Below are 19,210 nucleotides of genomic sequence, written 5' to 3'. Positions count from 1 at the left end.
AATGACTCCTTTTTTCTCTCAAGTTGGGCTTCCCAGGTGGCTCGGTGGTAAAGAATCCACCTGCCAAGAAGGAGACGTGGGTTCAATCCCTGGGACGGGAAGATCCCCTGAAGAAGGAAATGACAAGCCACTCCAGTATTCTTGCCTGGAAAATTCCATGGACAAAGGAGCCTGGTGGGCTACAGTCCATGAGGTCACAAAGATTCGGACATGAGTTAGCGACAAAACAACAAAATTGCTTTTTCTCCATTTCCCTCCCCTTTTGTGGGATTTTCAGATCTCTGAGGCATTGTACGGGACAAAGTTGATAACGGGGAGGGGGAAGGCTTATCACTGACACTGTCATTTATCAGAATGGATCGTTTACCCAGTAGAAAAATGTCTGTTTCCTCATGATCAGGTACTTCTCAGTGCAGGCACAATGCATACTTAGCTGGACTGATGAATCTTTTGCTGGATAATATGGGAAAACTTCTCGGTGATTACAATAGAATCCTGAGATGTCTCATTAATGCCTTGATATCAACTAAGAATCTCAACCTGAAAACTACGTGAACTATCTGAGTACTGAATGACTAAGCCAAGTGATCTGGGAACCACAAGCCAGCTTAGTGCTATGGGAGAACTCAGGCTTACGGAACATGCTACTAACTGGCAGTCATAGGAACTCTGAATTTGGGGTTTTTGTATATTTACATCCACAGCTACAATCCAGATTTGATACCAGGCTGCTGCTGCTCCTGCTCCTGCTGCTAAGTCGCTTCAGTTGTGTCCGACTCTATGCGACCCCATAGACGGCAGCCCACCAGGCTCCCCCATCCCTGGGATTCTCCAGGCAAGAACACTGGAGTGGGTTGCCATTTCCTTCTCCAATGCAGTGAAAAGTGAAAGGGAAGTTGCGCAGTCGTGTCCGAGTCTTTGCGACCCCATGGACTGCAGCCCACCAGGCTTCTCTGTCCATGGGATTTTCCAGGCAAGAGTGCTGGAGTGGGGTGCCATTGCCTTCTCCGTGATACCAGGCTATCTGGATTTAAAACTGAACTCTGCCTTTACCATTGTCAGTTCTCTCATCTATAATACAGATGATAATTTTACATTGGGGTCATTGTGAGAATTTAGGTAATGACTGCATGTGCCTGGCATATTGGAAATGCTATTAAATGATAGCTATTATTAATATCACACAAAACATTTTAATTTAGATTCAATGCTTCACTATGGAAGAGGGGCTTTATGTCAACATCCAATATGAGATACAAGTAAACACATCTATAATTCAGAAATTGGGCTTTTTTTTGGGGGGGGGTGTTATTTTTTAAATTACAAAGACTTCAGACTCCCCTGTGTCTACATTCAGCATTGCATAATTTACTCAAAGAGAAAAGAGAATCTACATGCAAGATCTGTGTGCTGTGTGCTCCGTCACTCAGGAACTAGAGCCCACCAGACTCCTCTGTCCATGGAATTTTCCAGGCAAGAATACTGAAGTGAGTTGCTATTTCCTACTCCAGGGGATCTTCCTGACCCAGGGATCGAACCAACATCTCCTGTATCTCCTAGAGTCTTTACCACTGAGCCACCTGGCAGGCCCCAAGGGCACGATCTACCTGCATCTATTTCCCCCCCAGCTGGACTGCAAAGGAGAGATACTCATTCCTTAAATTAAGACTACACATTCTCTCAATACTGTTTCAGTATCTCTAGCTTGATCATCGTATATTCACATACATGAAAGCTCCCTGAGCTAACGCAGCCCCTCAGCCTCTTCTGGCTCTGGCTGTTTTCTTCCATTAGTGGCGAAATAGCCATTTTGTAACATTCAGAGCCAAAACAAATTACACCTGGAAAATATCTTAATGTGAAGAAACACACTTTGAGGATCTAAAAAAAATAATAAGAAATAACTCTTTAAAGAGTAACAGCCCATGTCATTTCTGTCCTATTTTAGCCCGAAGACTATTTGACAAAATTCAAAGGGCAAGCTTTTTTAGGGATGTCATGGGAGCCTGCAAAGGGAGCAGTTCCTGACCTTTCTTGTGTCATTATCGGGGCAGGTTTCCACTTGCAAAATATGGTAACAAACTGACAGCATTAGTCAGGTAAGAAGAGAAATAGTTGTGCTTCAGGCTCTCAATGAATTAGGCTTCAAGCAGGCCATATTTTGGTGCTTGAAGGTGTGGGCAGGCAGAACAAATCATCCCTCCCTCTCTCCAGCTTAACATTGATTTTGCTACCGAGGCAAATGGAATGGATATTCTGGAATGGCAGACCCCAAATGAGAGTGAGAAAGGCTAGGCGCTAACCCAGCCTCTTAGATATACTAGCACTGTGATTTTGCACAAGCCAGTTAATCCTTTTGTTTCCTAACTGGTGAAACCAGGGACATTAATGTTAGTCCCGCCGACATCGTGGGGTTCTCTGGTTTAAAAGGACAATGGGTGTGCTGGAAGTTGTTGAGAACTGCAAAACCCCACAGGAATAGAAGGTGCTATTTAAACTAATGCATTATTAATATTATGTACTATTTCCAGGGGACACCTTGAACCTCAGAAGTAAACTTTAGGTATCAAGGAAGGAGGCATGTAGAAAAAAGAAGTGAAAAGAGCAGTCAGCCTGGCTGGTGAGGAAGGGCTTGCCAGGTTGGCTAGCTGTATTTGATCATGGGTTTGTCCAGCTATGTTTCATCTCCTTTCTCCATCTCCTAAGTGGGTCCCTATTTGACAACACTCCCTAAAGACTTGCAGTACTTCTACTGGACACACTGAGACAACTCTACTTTCAAAAGAAGTTACTGGGAGTCTTGCTTATTCACCTGTTGAATTAGCCAGTATGAAATTCTGTCTCAAGGCTACCAATTCCCCTTTTCCTAAATCCGCAACCAACAAACCAACCTCTGTTCGCTTCTAATATCTATTTTAAGAATGAGTTTCTCTGGCCAATATTCAACAAGAGGAAAGGTAGGCTTTAGATCTGGTTATTCTACTACTGACAACTGTCATGCTATTTACCTCACAGTGAAGAAATGTGATAGGAATAGCAAAAAATTGTGGTTTTAATTGACCTTATTTCTGCATCTGATAGTATGGACTAGAACAAGAGTGAGTCAGGAGCTAGAAAGGGCTCTGCTGCAGTCAGATGGTGGCTGGACACAGAGTAGTAGGGACCAGAGAAGCTGGGGGCTGGCCCAGGCATCTCTCTTTCTTCCTGTGGTCCCAGGCCTTTCCCTGTGGTCAGTTAGTTTGGGCTTCCTCACAGCATGGCAGCCCCAGGATCATCAGATAGCTTACATGGTGGCTGATAGCTTCAAGAACTAGTAAGAAGCTGAGTAATCTTTTGTAATCTAGCCTTGGAAGTCAATTCTCTATGAGTCAAGAGAGATGGGGCGGGGGGCGGCGGGGGGACAAAAACCTCATTTCTCAATGGCAAGAGTACCAAAGTCACTCTGTAGGAAGGGCCTTATAGGGTGGGAGATACTGTTGAGGCCATCTTTGGAAAATACAGTTTGAAAATACATATGGACTGTCTATATGTTAGTAATTATCCTTGATACTGATACTTATGTATAATCTCTCCTTAGTACCACCTTGCCAGCAATAGCTAACAGATCAGTTAGTAACTTCTAGTTCAGTAAAAAAGTCAACTATTCTGAGGCCTTCTCCTCCTCTCCCCCTTGTGCCTTAATGACTTAATAACACTTGTTAAACTTCCTAAATATCTCAGGCATCCAATTCTGTTCTGCCATGTCCACATGCCTCCGTCCCTCAGGGCGCAGTGCATATACACTGTAGCTCGCCAGGCTCCCCATGCCTTCTCATGGCAGCTGCAATGGCTATCTGTGATTGGCACTGGATGTCATATCAAGCCCCATCTTGATGACTTCCAGTAATGAAGCCTGGAAGCAGAAAACTACATTTCCCAGAATCCCCTGTAGCTCAGATTCTGCACAATACAGGGTGCCTCCACCCGTGTGCTTGCCACAAGATTTGAAGGGGAGGCTGTGGTATTAAGCTTCCTATGGCTAATGTAATGAATTACTACAAATTCAGTGGCATAAGGTGACGCACAATTATTATCTTACAGTTCAGGAGGTCAGAAGTCTGAAATGGGTCTCATGGGGCTAAAATCAAGGTGTTAGCGCAGGTGTGTTCCCTTCTTAAGACTCGGGGGAAGAACCCAGTTCCCTGGCTTTTCTAGCTTCTAGAAGCCACCCACATTTCTTCTCCTGGGGCTTCTTGCTCCACTTTCAAGCATGCCAGCAATGCTGTATCTCTCTGGGCCGTCTTCCATAGTCACATGACCACAGCTTTTAAGGGCTGCTGAGATTAGCCTGGGCCCAGGTGGAGCATCCAGGATAATCCCAAGGAGCTTGACTTTAGCATCTTTCCAAAGGTCCTTTTGTCATGTACGGTAACATCATTCACAGGTTTGGGGGGATTAGGCCATGGGCATCTTTGAGGGGGCGGCACATTATTTTGCCTACTGTGCTGTACTTCCACCCACTCCAGTGTCCTTGCCTGGAGAATCCCAGGGACAGGGGAGCCTGGTGGGCTGCCGTCTATGGGGTTGCACAGAGTCGGACATGACTGAAGCGACTTAGCAGCAGCAGCAGCAGTATGCTGTACTTCCACCTCTTCTGTTGTCACCACTGGCAATCACCTTCACGGACTACCTGGTTTTTCTGTGTTGGCTTCCTGTCGGCTGTTTCCTGACCGTGGCAGTGACGGCTTCCTTCTGGAGAGAGCAGCTTCCTAAATCATCAGGCAGTGTCTTCATTATTGACCAGGCAGTGACACCATTACAACACGACTTTCAAAGTTGTTCCAGAAGGCTTGACGTACAGTGTGTTTCCCTGGCCTTCCTGACCCAACAATTTTGTAAGTCATTTTATTTTATATTCTTCTGCTGAGAGGATTCTATTGTCTGCAACAGAACCCCGATGCACGTTCTCAGTGCTACATCCCTGTGTATGTCTATCTTTCTCTTTTCTAAGCTCCACATATTTCTGATGGTGAACCATCACCAAGACAAATAAACTGTATTATAATTTTGGAAGATATGGTTCATTTCAAAGTGGCTAAAATGCTGCTAAGTAACTTTATAATAGAAAAGCATGGCACTGCCATTCAAGGGTTACTGGTAGTTATCCTGGAATATTTATTTGGGGTAATTGACCTTGAACCAATGTATCTCAGCAGGGGGGACATTAATTAGAAGGTGGACTGTCACAGTTAAGGCCAAGACCAAGTCTCTTCAGGCCTTCATATACAGCAAAAAGTAAAATAAATGCTGTCCCAGGAATAATCTCCCGGGAATTTATACTTGCTCCAGGAAACTGTCACTATGGATTTATTCCCCCTACTAGGGGAAGGAAAAACCCTGTGCTCTTTGTGTTCATCTGTGTTGCTTTTGTTATTTGTAAGGTACCTTCTCCCTAACCCCGCCCTTGCCTCTCTTCCAAAAGTCCTCCTAGAAGACAAGGACAGAAGGGGACAAGTTTGAAGTGAATGGAGTCATTGTTCCTTCAGTTCCTTCCTGAACAATTTGCTTGAGGAGAAAGAGATCATTTCCAGTGCTAGAGGTGAAAGTCACAGCATTAAACCCCAAAGACAAGTGACTTACACAAGAAAGAGTTGTAAGGCATTGTTCTGTACACACGTTGTTTTTTGGGATGGTCATCACCAGCCTGGTTTTAATACCATTGCCATTATTAATAGCCTTATTTCATAATTGAGCCCATCTGACCTTTGCCAGGCACACTGCTTTGCTGTCCTGAACTGTTCTACCTTCATCTTGATCTTAAATCTAGGTCACAGGCAGTGAGTTCACACTGGATGCCTATGACTTGCTAGGCAGCATGTAAGCCCTGAGGATCCAGGAATGAACAAAATGGGCCCTCTGTGCCCTCAGAGAGCTCACAATCTTCCTAGTCTTATCTAGTGTCTTCTCTTTTCTCTTCCATTTAGCTATAATCTTACCAAAGGCACACGGATGAAATCCTCACCGACTACTCCAGTCACAGCCTTCCTCGCCTTCCTCTGACCTCCCATAGCCCCTTTTCTAGGGTGACCAAACCAGAATCCTTCTGAGTGAAAGGGGTGCTATTAACATTTATGCTTATGCTGAGACAACAGATGTAAGCAGGGCAAACCAAGACATACGGACAGCACTCTGTCCAACACAGCTGGGTTCCTCCTCCTTCTCTACCAGACTGTGCACTTCCTAGAAGGTACAATCAGTCTCTTACACTTTTATATTGAATGAAAAATTTAATTCTGGCCAGATCCCAGTGCTCCCTTAAATTACAGAACACTGTAATTTAGGACTTGGACTTCCAACCCATCTCAGAAATAAAAATGATTATTCATCACTTTATTATACTTATTATATTTGTTTATCACTTTATTATATTTGAACGCTAAATGGTGTGAAAAACATTCCCTTTGTCTAAGACACTGCCATCCTCCATCTGGCAGAGAGCTCATTTTGAGCTTATGAAACACAACACAGAAACACTGCACCTCATTTGATTTCACTGTTGAAAAGAAATCTAATTTTCTTTTTTAATTAGTGTGATGGACGTGTGAAAACATTCATCTCCTCCACGCAGTGCTCATCAGTGTCATGTAAACGATGGGAGAAAATAAATCGCAGTGGTTTCTTTTCTCGGTGGTGTCCAGGGAGGGCACCCAGCATCGGGCCATGTGTAAAACGATCTTTTCTAGGTAACTGGCCACATTCGAGAAAAACATCTATTATTTTTAGGGAATACTTCCAACTAAAGTGGGATAAGTACACTGTAACCAAAAAAACCCCACAACCCACCACCCCTCAACAATAACAACAAACCTTGGCCATTCCCCCAGCGAGGAACTTGGTGGCCTCAGAGAGGAGACAGGAAGAGGGAGGAGGACGTGTGGGTGTTTCGGTATTAATTCATTCAGGATCTGTGCATTGAGTGCTTTTGTTTCGTGGAATCGGCTGGAAGGCCTCCATGTGCACAATGGGGGAGCTTTTCATTTTCGGGGGAAAATGTGCGGAGAAACCGTCTATAAGGATATGATTTCGAAAGTGGAGGGGAATGACGCCAAGGAGGGTTTCCTCCAGAGAAAAAGGCGCATAATCATAATCGCTCTCCTTTTCTGAACAGATCTTTCTAATAATCGCACTATGGGGTGTTTACATGACAATGGCTTCACCGAGCCATCCCGGGTCTAGGTTTGCCTTTGGGGAACCAATTATGTGCTGCTGGCCTATCTGTACCTCCTCTCCCCACCCCCACCCCCGATTCCCTTGCTTCATTGTCTGTTTTCAGCTGGTATTCTTTTCTGGTTGAATGACCACAAACACAAGCCGTCTATCTCCTCCAACTCGTGGAGTTGGGCTTGGCAGATGAAAATAACCTTGGTAAAGGAGCCGTTCAGAAGCACGAGGCCCGGCCCATGGCCACCGAGGCGGAGGAGGCCCACGTGGAAAGTCAAATATCGGCCACTGCCCCGAGAACCCACTGTATAAACAAAACAAGACTTTCACTTCTACCACGCTTCCTCCCAAGAAAAGGAAGAAACTGAGTTTAGACCTCTGACTTCTTTTCAGAACAGAAACAAGACAGCCTTTTATCTTTTTTCCCCAACTCACTGAATGCATTGAGCAGTAAAATAAAACACTGGTTTGCAAACACTTCAGCCCAAGGGATGGTTGTTCACCCAACTCTACTATTTAATATGAAAAGTGCAGGCTGCGCTGTTCACCCTCCAGAACGGCCTCTGTCTGTGTTTTAGTCTCCTGACGCTGAGGGGTGAGTCAATAATACATGAATTAACCCAAAATACAGCAGAGAAGGGACTTGGTTATAGTCACAACTGGGCACATGGTTGGTATCACAGCTGGGCTGTGGGGTTTTCCCACACTAGGGATGTATCCACCCAGCAACCTCAGGCTTAGGGTAGGACACCTGACTGTCATCAGAAGGGCCCCAAGTCAATGGACTTCAATAGTAAAGAGTAGAATTTTGAAGTGACACCCACAGACATAAATATCTCCTTCTCCAGGTCACCCCTGAAGAGGGATGTATGTGTCCCTTTTCTGCTGGAAATAATCCGATTTTGCACTCAACAGAAAGAAGAGAGCCACTGCCAGCATTTGTGTTCGAGTACACAGAATTCCAGGCAAGGCAAGTCCCCAGTGCAGGCTTTTAGTTTTTCCTCACTCTAGCTGGGTATTTCTTTATATTTATACTGAAGATAAAATATTCAAAACCAAAATCTCACACTGGACTGGCAGAGGAAGAGAGAAGCAGCACCCATTGGGGGGCCTTTCGAAAAGCAACATATGCAGTACATTTTAACTTAAACAGATCTCCACTCTTCAGGTTTTCAGATGTTTGGATGCAGCAGATTTTTGGACAGACAAATGCATCAGCTTCCTGGGGAAGAGCCAGGATTTGGCAGCATCTCTGTGGCAGGGGGAGCTAGGCACAAGAGGCTGACCCCAAGGGCTGGGCTAGGAGGAGTGGGGAAGAGCAGGGAGGCCTTTTCCTCTAGTGGCTCTTCCCCTGAGTAGACATACCCCTGCAATTTGTTCCTACAGCAGGTTAGCCACTGGCTGCTTCCTAATTAACCACTGGAGAGTAGCCTGATGATGTTCATTCTTGAAGAGTTCACAGCTGACATCCCCTGCTTGGAACAGCAGCTATAACAGTCTGATGGAGACACAAAGGAGGCAGACAGTGGGGGTGAGAGGGAAAAATCAGAGGCTGTTCCAAAAAGGCTGGAGAAGCAAGAGTAAGAGGGGAAGTAAGTGAGCATGAGTATACTAAACTAGGGGGTGGCTAGGACTAGAGGAACATACTCAGAGCCAGGTAAACGTGACAGGAAACAAAAAGGAAGAACAGATCACGTGTCAGATAACAAAGGGGCAAAGGCTCAGGAGATGCCCAGTCCCATACAGAGCACAAGTACAGTCTCTTTAAGAGTGGGGGACGATTGGTCACAGTCCTAGAACTTGGCAGTGAGTGGAGAGTGGAGAGCAATTGAGGAGGGAGGAGAAAAGACAGATCCAGACTGGTTTCCAAGACAATCATGGTTGTTTCCCCTGGCCCCCAGGCTTAGACGTTTCCTCTCTGTCACTCACTCGAGCAACACGTTGGTATCTTCAGGATAAGGACCCTCTACGCTGCCAACATCCCCTCCGCACCACCCCGCCCCTCCCCCCCGATAAAAATCCGTCCAGTTATCTCGGTTTTCCACTTGCTCTCTTGCTCCCGCGGGAGCTGTCACTTCGCACGAGCGAACGGCCCAACGCTTCTCCCACCTTAACATCTGGATGGCTTCCGCTGGTCTCATTTCCAACAGCAGCTACCTTCTCCTAGACTGAGGCTCTTTATGCGCTCCCCACCATCCTGGGGGAGGGGGACAGGAGGTTACGGTCTCGCGGTAACAGAGGTGCAGATGCTTCTTTTTCCTAGACCATCTCCCACGCCACAGAAACTTGCACCGGTGCTCCTCATCAGGTGCGTCGACACTCCTTATCCCTTCTAGACTCTCATCAGCATCAGTGCCACACATTTCTCCTTCTTGCTCCCCGCCCAGTTCTCATTCCCCGACCCCACACTGCCAGTTTGGAATCCAGACTTGGAGGGATGACGCTGGTTCGTAGCCAAGCTGAATACGGGCAGCCTGGGGGCAAGTTAGCATCCCAGAGGCTGTAATCCCAGATGCGAGCTGGACTCCCCGTGGGCACTGACAGTGCCGGAAGTCGCTCGGCGGCAACCAGTATCTTAGGACCTGCATCCCCAAGCGCTCGCACCAAGCCCCCTCCCCGGACACCTAATGTCCAGCCACGCGCGTCCTCGCCCCAGAAACAACGCTTCAGTCCCCGGGCAATGCCGCGGGCCCCTCAGCACCTTCTGGGCCGGTCCTGCCACGTTCCTGGGCATCCCTCCGTTCTGCCTGCAAAAGTGCTTGTGTCCCTTTACTGCCCAGCAACTTAGCGTCTCTATCCTGTGGGCATGAAAGACCCGAACGCTCCCAGGCGGAGGAAACCAAGGACGCCCCGGTCCCAAGGGCTCCTTAACAGGCGACACTTATTCAAGCCGACGACACCCTCGCCACACAGACCTCACCCGGACTGTCAGCAAGATCAGAAGCAAAAAAGAACAAATAAAAAGGTGCACATACCTAAAGACGAAGGCTCCTTGTCATGACAAGGGGACACTTGAGGTCTCTGGCTTAGAATAACAGCCTCCGTGCCAATGCAATGCCCGGGGCCGCCCGCACCTCGGCTCTGCAGACAGCCTGAGCGCGCTCACTCGGGGAAAGGGACAAAGGGTCGCGGGACGCGCTCGGACCCCGAGCGTCCAGGCCACGGCCCCGGCGGCCGACCTCCTGCCTCAGCTCGTAGCAGCCAGCGGCGCTGGCTGAAGTTGCGGGGCCGGCTGAGCGCGGAGCGAGTGCGGCGGCGGCCGCGCGGGGGGCGGGGGGCGGGGAGAGCGGGGGCGGGGCGGGCTCGGGGCCCGCGGCGTCGCCGGGGCGGGGAGGGGCGGGGGAGCCAGCTGCTTGACAGTTACTCCAGCCCAGCTCCAAAGGCTGCTCTTTGCTGTCGGCGGCCAGCTGATCGCCGCCACGCCGTGGTCCTTGACACGGGCTGGTGTCACCGCTTTGGAGTTATCCCTGGAATTCGCGCAGGGGACCGAGGGCATTGGAGGGAGACGGGAGAACAGCCGAGGCCAGCAAAGGCTCTTTCAGCTAACCTTTTGGAATTTCGAAGAGAGGCTGTGCATCGAAATAATGCGCTGGGGCGACATCGGTGACGTGTGCGTGCTTGTGTATGTGTGTGTGTGTGTGTGTGTCTGTGAGTGTGAAGTTGGTTGCCCCTGGCAAGAGTCGTGTTGGAAAGCCCCCTTGACGTTTGCTTTGTGTGGGCTCTCGGCTAGAGCTTGTTTGAGCAGCGAGATCTTATAACAATGGGGAGAAACAGAATTGTCTTGTTTTGTTTTGGCAGATGAGAACTATACATAATATGTTTTCTTTAGGAAAGTGTGGAGCTGGCAGGCAAAGACATTCCATGGAAAGAGTCTTTGGAGTGGAAACTGTCCAATCCTGGGAGTGTACAAAGACCCAGAGACAAGGTCTTGCCTCTTTTCTTAAATAGGGAATCCCTTATTAGGTCTCAGTTTCCTTATCTGTAAAGTCATCATCCTGAATGAACTGTGTACCTAGAGTATGTTAAATAGAATGGTGTATCCCTGTTCCCAACTTGGATGAGACTCAGTGAGTTTAGATACGGACGAAAAGAGAACATTTGAGGACACTGTGTCCTTACCCAGTGGTGATAAGGAGACTGCATCCTCACACCTGGGTTCTGAGACACTCAAACCATACCCTAATCAGCTACATCATAGCTGACTTAAGGATTTAACAGGAGGAGCAGAGTGTGCTTGATGCCTAGAAAGGGCACCCAAGAGCAAGCCCTGGTCACCAGGTCACTGCCTTAGACCATGGAGGGCAGCCTGAGCAGTGAGTGCCTTGACAGGCTGCATGCTTCATGACAGCTGGATTTTTCCACACACCCACCTCCCTCTGTACTTCTTCCAACTGACTAGTTCCTAACAGCACTCATTTTTCCCAAAGAGACTTTCCTTCAGAAGAGAAAATGTGTTGACCACATGATACTAACATTCCAGTCTTCCTGGCAAGTTATTCCTCGTATGTGTTCAATAATTGGTATTCTGGTCAATATGTGTTCCTAGTGAGTTAGCTTGACTTGACATAATCCTTAGGATGCTGAACGCTACTATTCATTGGTTTTCTTCTTATACTCTAGACTCTGGAGCGGATGCGCTTCCCTGGTGGCTCAGCTGGTAAAAAATCCATTTGCAATGTAGGACTGGGTTCAGTTCCTGGGTTAGGAAGATCCCCTGGAGAAGGGAACAGCTACTCACTCTAGTATTCTGACCTGGAGAATTCCATGGACTGTATAGTCCATGGGGTCACAAAGAGTCAGACATGATTGAGCGACTTTCACTGAAGCAGATACTTTACAAGCACTGTATCATTTTTCCTAACTATAAGTTTTCATATTAAAAAGCAGAGACATTACTTTGCTGACAAAGGTCCATTGAGTCAAAGCTATGGTTTTTCCAGTAGTCATGTATGGATGTGAGAGTTGGACCATAAAGACAGCTGAGCACTGAAGAACTGATGCTGTTGAACTGTGGTGTTGGAGAAGACTCTTGAGAATCCCTTGGACTGCAAGGAGATCAAACCAGTCAATCCTCAAGAAAATAAGTCCTGAATATTCATTGGAAGGACTGATGCTGAAGCTGAAACTCCAATACTTTGGCCACCTGATTCGAAGAACTAACTTCTTGGAAAAGACCCTGATGCTGGGAAGATTGAAGGTGGGAGGAGAAAGGGACAACAGAGGATGAGATGGTTGGGTAGCATCACCGACCCAATGGACATGAGTTTGAGCAAGCTCCAGGAGTTTGTGATGGACAGGGAGGCCTGGTGTGCTGCAGTCCATGAGGTTGCAAAGAGTCGGACATGACTGAGCAACTGAATTGACTGATAAGTCTGTAGTAGGTATTAATGCTCCCATTTCATAATGGGAAAACCAAGATTCAAGGGAGTTAATGTGACTTGTCCAAGGTGACACAATTGAGTAAACTTTAGATACTTGTGCAAAAGCTGGATTTTGACACTTGCAAACTTGGATGATGGTGGCCCTACCATCCTGTCTGTCATATATCCTTCTTCCCTTCAGCCTGGACCTGGGTTCATCCCTGTTGTATCCTTGTTGATACTTGACAGCTGAGCCCAGGTTTTGCAGATATTTCCTTATTCTACCTCCTTTCTCTTTTACCTATTCCACGACCCCCCCCCCCCAACCCAGTCCTTTCCAGCCTCAATAAATTTGAGAGTCATAAAGGTCCAAACAGCTCCACAACCCCTACAGCATTTCTTGGCCTACTACAGTGGCCATAAATAAAACTGCTATTGAAACATTCATTCATACAATAAGTATTTGTGGAGATCTGAGAAAAGGATGGGGGGAAAACAAATGCTCTCCTCATGCCCCACTCAAATAGTTTACAACCTAAATGGTGATACCCCAATTAAGTGTGGGGACTGAATGACATTGTTTAAGACAATGGCAAAATAGACCACAAGGACAGGTAGGATTAAATCAGAAGATACACTCTTCCCTCCTCCCACCAAAGTAAGCAAAACCAGCAGGAGGGAGAGGATGGAACCTGGATATCCTCCTTTAAAAGATAATTAGAATTAGGGCAAGCAAAAAGTGGTTCTAAAGGTAGGTTGAGGCACTTTACAGAGGACTAAATGGAGTTCTAAATATACATAAACATCTCAGATGGGTATTCAGGGCCCTGCAGTGGGGTCTCATCTATTCATTCAGGGCTTTAAGTCATGTTCTTGTGCTAAAGAGACCCAGTTTTCCTACGCTGCAACGACGGAGCCCACGTGGTGTGATGAAAGATCCTGCATGTCTCGACGAAGATCCAGTGAGCCACAACAAAGACCCGACACAGCCAAAAGAAATAAATATTAAAAAAAAGATTCCCAGATTTACATTTCCAACTCAGAACTCTCCTCTAAGGTCCAATATCCGAGTACCTATTTAAAATTCCTGTTAATTTCTTGCTGGCCAATTCTTGATTCTCTTCCTCATAAACCCAAACTGATCTTCCTCTATTCTTAACCATCTTAGTTAAAAATAGAATAAATGGCACCAATATCCAACCCACTGCTAGAGGGCCAGAAATCAGGAAATCATTACTGATGCCTCTTCTTTCTTCCCACACTCAATTCACCAACAAAACCTGTTGCTCTATCTCTGACAGTTCTCATTCTTGGTTACCTCTCTCCAGCTCTACTACCACCATCCTTCTCTGGGATCCTTCATTTCTAGCCTGTATCACCTGATCTCCTCGACACCACTTTGCTCTTCCCTAGAATCCATTCTTTACTGTGGCGGGACAACTTTAAGACGGTCCTTAATGATTCCCACCCCTTAGTATTCACACGCTCATGTGATCCCTTCCCCATGAGTGTGAACCTAGTGACTTACTTCTAACCAATAGAATATGGCAAATGGGCTGAGATATCACTTCCATGATTAGATGATAAAAGATTTTGATGTCTATCTTGCTAGTTGAATCTGTCCCTTGCTGGCTTTGATAAAGCAAGCTGCCATGTTGGAGACTCTTATATGACAAGGAACCGAGGTCCTCAGTTCAGTAGCTCACAGAAATGGAATCTTGCCTTCATATTAGCTCAAAAGTGGATCTCTCCTCAGTCAAGCCTTCAGATGAGACCCTAGCCCTAGAAAACACATTGATTGCAGCCTGAAGCTTTTCCTGAACTCCTGACTCACAGAAACTGTGAAATAATAAGCACGTGCTGTTTTAAACAGCTGAATTTGTGACAATTTGTTAGGTAGCAATAGATAACTCATACAGAAAGAGTAATCTTTAAAAATAAAAATTATGTTGTGGTCGCTATCCTGCTCAAAACTCTGCCTTCATTCCTCACTTATTATAAAATAAAATCAAAAATCCATGACAATGCTTACAAGATCTTGGTGAGCCGATCCTTTTCAGCCTTACTTATGTCTCCAGCCTCTCTTTTACTAACCTCAGGTCACTAAGGTCGGCCTTCTTTCAGTTCCCTAAATGTTCCAAATCACTTCTCAGAGAGGTCTTCCCTGACCACCTACATCTTTAAGTATATTCTTCCCCTCAGTTCTTCTTTTTTAATGCGCTGTGTCTTTTATAGCACCAGTTGTGAATTGAAATGATTTTCTTTACCTTTTTAGTTGTCCGTGTCTCTTTTTCACTGAACTGTGAGCTCATAGGGCTCCCCAGGTGGCGCACGCAGTGTGAGATCATAAGGGCAGAGACTGTTTCTGCCTTATATATCGTGGTATCCCCAGCACAGAGCAAGAGCTGAGCAACTAATTAGTGAATGAAAGATGAATAACTCTGCCTTTCTGGAGCACACCTGGACTCTTACCTTGATCTTTTTATTTCCTTCGTCAGCCCCACCCCCAGCCTATCTCCGTGCCCATAGCCTTCACCCCATTTCCTAACAGCCACATCTATTCATTAAGATCCAGTTTCAGTCCTCTAGTCTGTATCTGTTTCCCCCAGATCTCTTGCCTCTTTCCCTGCATTCTCACTTCAGAACTTTCACAGCATCTTAGATCTTAACATCTCCTGAGATGCTGGGCAACCGCCACTTTGTATTATGGTTAATTATGTAGAGTCTAGTGGTTCCAAACGTTTCTCCATTTACCTCATTCTAGAGAAAGAAGCCTGGAAAGAAGTACAGTTATGCAGGAAAAGTCTTGGGAGAAATAAGAGCTACTACAGATTAGCTTCACTAGCATTAGTAGTCTATCACTAACCAGATTAGATTATAATAGACTACCTAGGAAAAGTCTAGGGGGAAGAGCAGGGTCTAACACCCACCCTGAAGAGAAGTAGATTTCTGTTTCCCCACTGTATTAGTCTGCTACGACTATCATAACAAATACCATATACTGGGTGGACTTAGACAACAGAAATGTGTTTTTGCACTCTTCTGGAGACTAGAAGCCCAAGATCAAAGTTCTGGCTGATTTAATTTCTGGTGAGGGCTCTCTAATTCTGTCTCAAAAACTTCACCACTTGAAGCATTCAGAGATACACTCGTGTAGCCCTGGAAACCTCATCCAGGAAAACAGTGAAGCCCAGAGTTCATTAGGCACTGGTGGTGGGGGTATTATAGAAATCTCCTCTAGTGTAAGACTTTGTCATGCTTTCACACCAATGGAAATAAATGACCTTTTCCAAAGCAGTCAACAGTTTAACACCGTCCCTATCCATGCATCAATTTTAATTTAACAGCCCAAGGGACAAATGGTGGAGAAGGAAATGGCAGCCCACTCCAGTATTCTTGTCTGGAGAATCACATGGACAGAGGAGCTTGGTGGGTTGTAGTCCATGGGGTCACAAAGAGTCAGATACAACTGAAATGACTTAGCAGCAGGGACAAATGAGGACTTCCCAGGTGGTGCTAGTGGTAAAGAATCCGCTTGCCAATGTAGGAGACATAAGAGCCATGGGTTTGATCCTTGGGTCGGGAAGATCCCCTGGAGAAGGAAGTGGCAACCCACTCCAGTATGCTCGCCTGGAAAACTCCATGGACAGAAGAGCCTGGTAGGCTACAGTCCAGAGAGTCACACAGTCAGACACTACTGAAGCAACTTAACAGCAGCAGCAGGAGGGAAAAATGATAGCTATTATTTCAACTCAGGTGCCAGGCACTCTGATAAGGGCAGGAACCACAGAGATAAACAGGAAAGTCATGGAACCCATCTTGAGGAGCCTGGTTGTAAGGACAGCTGTAAATAACTGAGGTGGGTGTTATGAAAGAGGAAGTATTATGGGTGCTATGGGAACTGTGATTATTTTTGGTGCCATAAAACAGGGTGTTCAGCAGCACTGAAAAGGGTCTTTTCTGAAAACTGAATTTCATTGTTTTCCTCTCATGGGCATATTTAAGGCCAGATTTTGTTTAGGGGACGGAATTGGTCATGCCAGGCTCTGTTCTTTGCACCACCAATCAATCTTAGTAAATGCACAATTCATTAGAAGAAAGCAGAAGAGCATCTGAAGTGCAGCCAATTGTTTCCTGATTTAGAGCGTCAGATATTTAATGCAGGATTCAGAACATGTCTGAAGACCTACTGCCATTATGAAGTGAAGTGAGTGCTCTAACCGCAAGGTGCCAGAGATCTGCTTTTACCTAGGCACCTCTATCCATTTGTATTTCTCTATGTATTCCTTCTGCCTACGATGCTGGTGCATTCGGGCTTTTACTCTCTGTTTAGTTAACTAGTCCTGGAGAGAGGTAGCCAGATAGAGCTGAGATCGAATCTTTCTTCAGAACTATGATGTTTAATATCCAAGTGGATAGCATATCTAACATCCTGATTCTGAAATTCCTTCTCTACTCTTATGACCTTCCCCCATAGGCATTTGGTCACCCAACTGCAAGGCCAAATCATGACTGGGAATGCTGCCATGAAAGAGGAAGATGCTAGAACTCCTCTCTCCTACTATAACTCTTTACCCTCCCCCCTTGCTCACCTCTACTAATATTTCACTTGTTGCTATAACCAATTTTTCTCTATTCCCTTTTATTTGTTTTTTATAATTCAATGTATTTATTTTTAATTGAAGGATAATGAATCAACATGAATCAGCCACAGGTATACCTATGTCCCCTCCCTCTTGAAACTCTCACCCACTTCCCTCCCCGCTCCACCCCTCCAAGTTGTTACAGAGCCCTGGTTTGAGTTCCTGAGTCACACAGCAAATTCCCATTGGCTATCTATTTTACATATGGAAATGTATATGCTTTCATGTTACTCTCTCCATACATCCCACCCGCTCCTTCCTCCTCCCCTCCTTTATTTCTATTTTTCTAGTTTATGGAGTGCATAAGAATCACTCTGAGATGGAGTTTAAAATGCAGATTTTGATTTTTTAATTCAGTCATATGAACAAGCATGCTGACGATTCTGCTATGGTTGTCTCAGAGCTTACCTTGGGACACACAGGTCTGGGTAAGGTCCCAACAGGCGCCCGGCCCTCGTGGCACTACAGTGTGTTTCCAAAAGCCTTTCAGCTGCATCCCCATCTCTCCGCAGCACCCAGTCTAAGCCTTGGCTCTTCCTATCATGACGGTGTCCGGGAAACAGCCTTACAAAAAGTGCTGGACTTTGAGTTGAAACACGCGGGTTGTAAACTCGGGACAAATCTGGACCCTTGTGATCTCAGGGGCCTCACTTGTCAAATAAAGGATTTGAACCACTTGATCACCAAGCTTCCTTGGGCTCTAACATTTGATACTTTCTACTTCTGCCTTTTTGCTCAGGCCATTTCCACTGCCTGTAAACTTTCTGCTGAGAATTGCCCATCATGTTTTCTTTTACCTCTGAGGTTTGTCTCTAAAAACCCTGCCTAGCCAGAAAGCCTGGTTCAAACACTGCCTCCTTTCCCGATGCCTTCCTTGGCCCTCCACATTCTGCCTGTATCCTCCTGCAAGTCCCTTGTGTGTCCCCTGAATAAGACCCTATCACACACCTTCCTTCCAGCCTAAATATTTGGTACGAATCTCCTCATCAGTTTATAAACTCCTTGATGTCAGGAACTATGCTTACTACCACTTACAGCATTGTAACTTCTATATTAAAGAGCGTAGAGAATCATCAGTAACTATCGACTATGCTTGGAACGAGAGCACATAGTGTCCCTGCTGCCTTCTGTCACCTTATCCCCTGGAAAAAGTATGTTTACAAGCCTGTATTTTTTGACATCAGAGCTGGACCTATAGAAGTACGTTTCAACCTAATAAATGACAGCTGAGTCTTGCTCGCTACTCTCTGAGCTGCTGAGAGCAGAACCCCATTCTCCCTTGCCCGTGTCTGCTTCTGATGATAAGGTCCTCAAGGGAGCAGGCATCTCATGCTGTTGTTTTCTTACCATTGTCACACATATCTGCTTGCACAATGGGAAACTAGTTGGGCCAACACCCTCAGCATTTTAGTGTGTCCCAGGAGTGGATGCCTGGGGGGTCTGAAATCAGGCCTATGCATTCAGGCACATGATCCAGTCTTAAACCCCTCCTTCACCCCCACTTCCAGCTTCTGCACCAAGTGACCTGGAAGTTGCATGGGTGAAAGACAGTCAGCAAAATGTCCAACGCTGACAGGAAATAAAATATGTCCTGCATGGAGCAAACAACCCCCTTCTGTCCAACAACTTGAGATTGGATTTCTCGTATATTACTATTATATTACAAGGAGTGGTCATTTTCTGCAATAATTAATTTATAAAAATCACTTCCCAATTTTTTGATGTCAAGCCCCATTACACAATAATGTAATCTAGACCAGCTATTTAATAGTTTATGTATACATGTATATATATGTTTATATGTATAGAACTTGGAGGGCATTATGCTAAGTGAAATACATCAGACAGAGAAAGACAAATACTGCATATCACTTACATGTGGAGTCTAAAATATACAACAAACTAGTGAATATAATGGAAAAGAAGCAGACTCACAGATACAGAGAACAAACTAGGGGTTACCAGTGGGGAGGGTAAGAGGAGAGGGAAACATGGTTAAAAGGTATA

General features: G+C 45.8%; 1 protein-coding gene across 7 annotated transcripts in view; it reads right to left on the bottom strand.

Moving 5' to 3' along the window:
* The window catches only part of RIPOR2 (RHO family interacting cell polarization regulator 2), a 211,583-nt gene that overhangs the window by 73,133 nt on the left and 119,240 nt on the right, over window positions 1–19,210 (bottom strand). The window contains exons 1-2 of one of the 7 annotated variants that reach the window (XM_027524192.1): window positions 10,176–10,456; window positions 9,310–9,397 (exon numbers count right to left, since the gene is read on the bottom strand). The exons of 4 other annotated variants lie outside the window; for them this stretch is intronic. The gene's annotated coding sequence lies outside the window, so the exon portion shown is untranslated. Of the gene's footprint in view, window positions 1–9,309; window positions 9,398–10,175; window positions 10,495–19,210 lie in introns of those variants that run through there. 2 more of the 7 variants (XM_027524195.1, XM_027524190.1) reach the window with 2 other exon arrangements.

This window comes from Bos indicus x Bos taurus, chromosome 23 (assembly GCF_003369695.1).
Source record: "Bos indicus x Bos taurus breed Angus x Brahman F1 hybrid chromosome 23, Bos_hybrid_MaternalHap_v2.0, whole genome shotgun sequence".
In the NCBI taxonomy this organism is placed as follows: domain Eukaryota; kingdom Metazoa; phylum Chordata; class Mammalia; order Artiodactyla; family Bovidae; genus Bos; species Bos indicus x Bos taurus.
The sequence above is the reverse complement of the archived record's forward strand: the minus strand, read 5'-3'. Positions and strand labels throughout refer to the sequence as shown.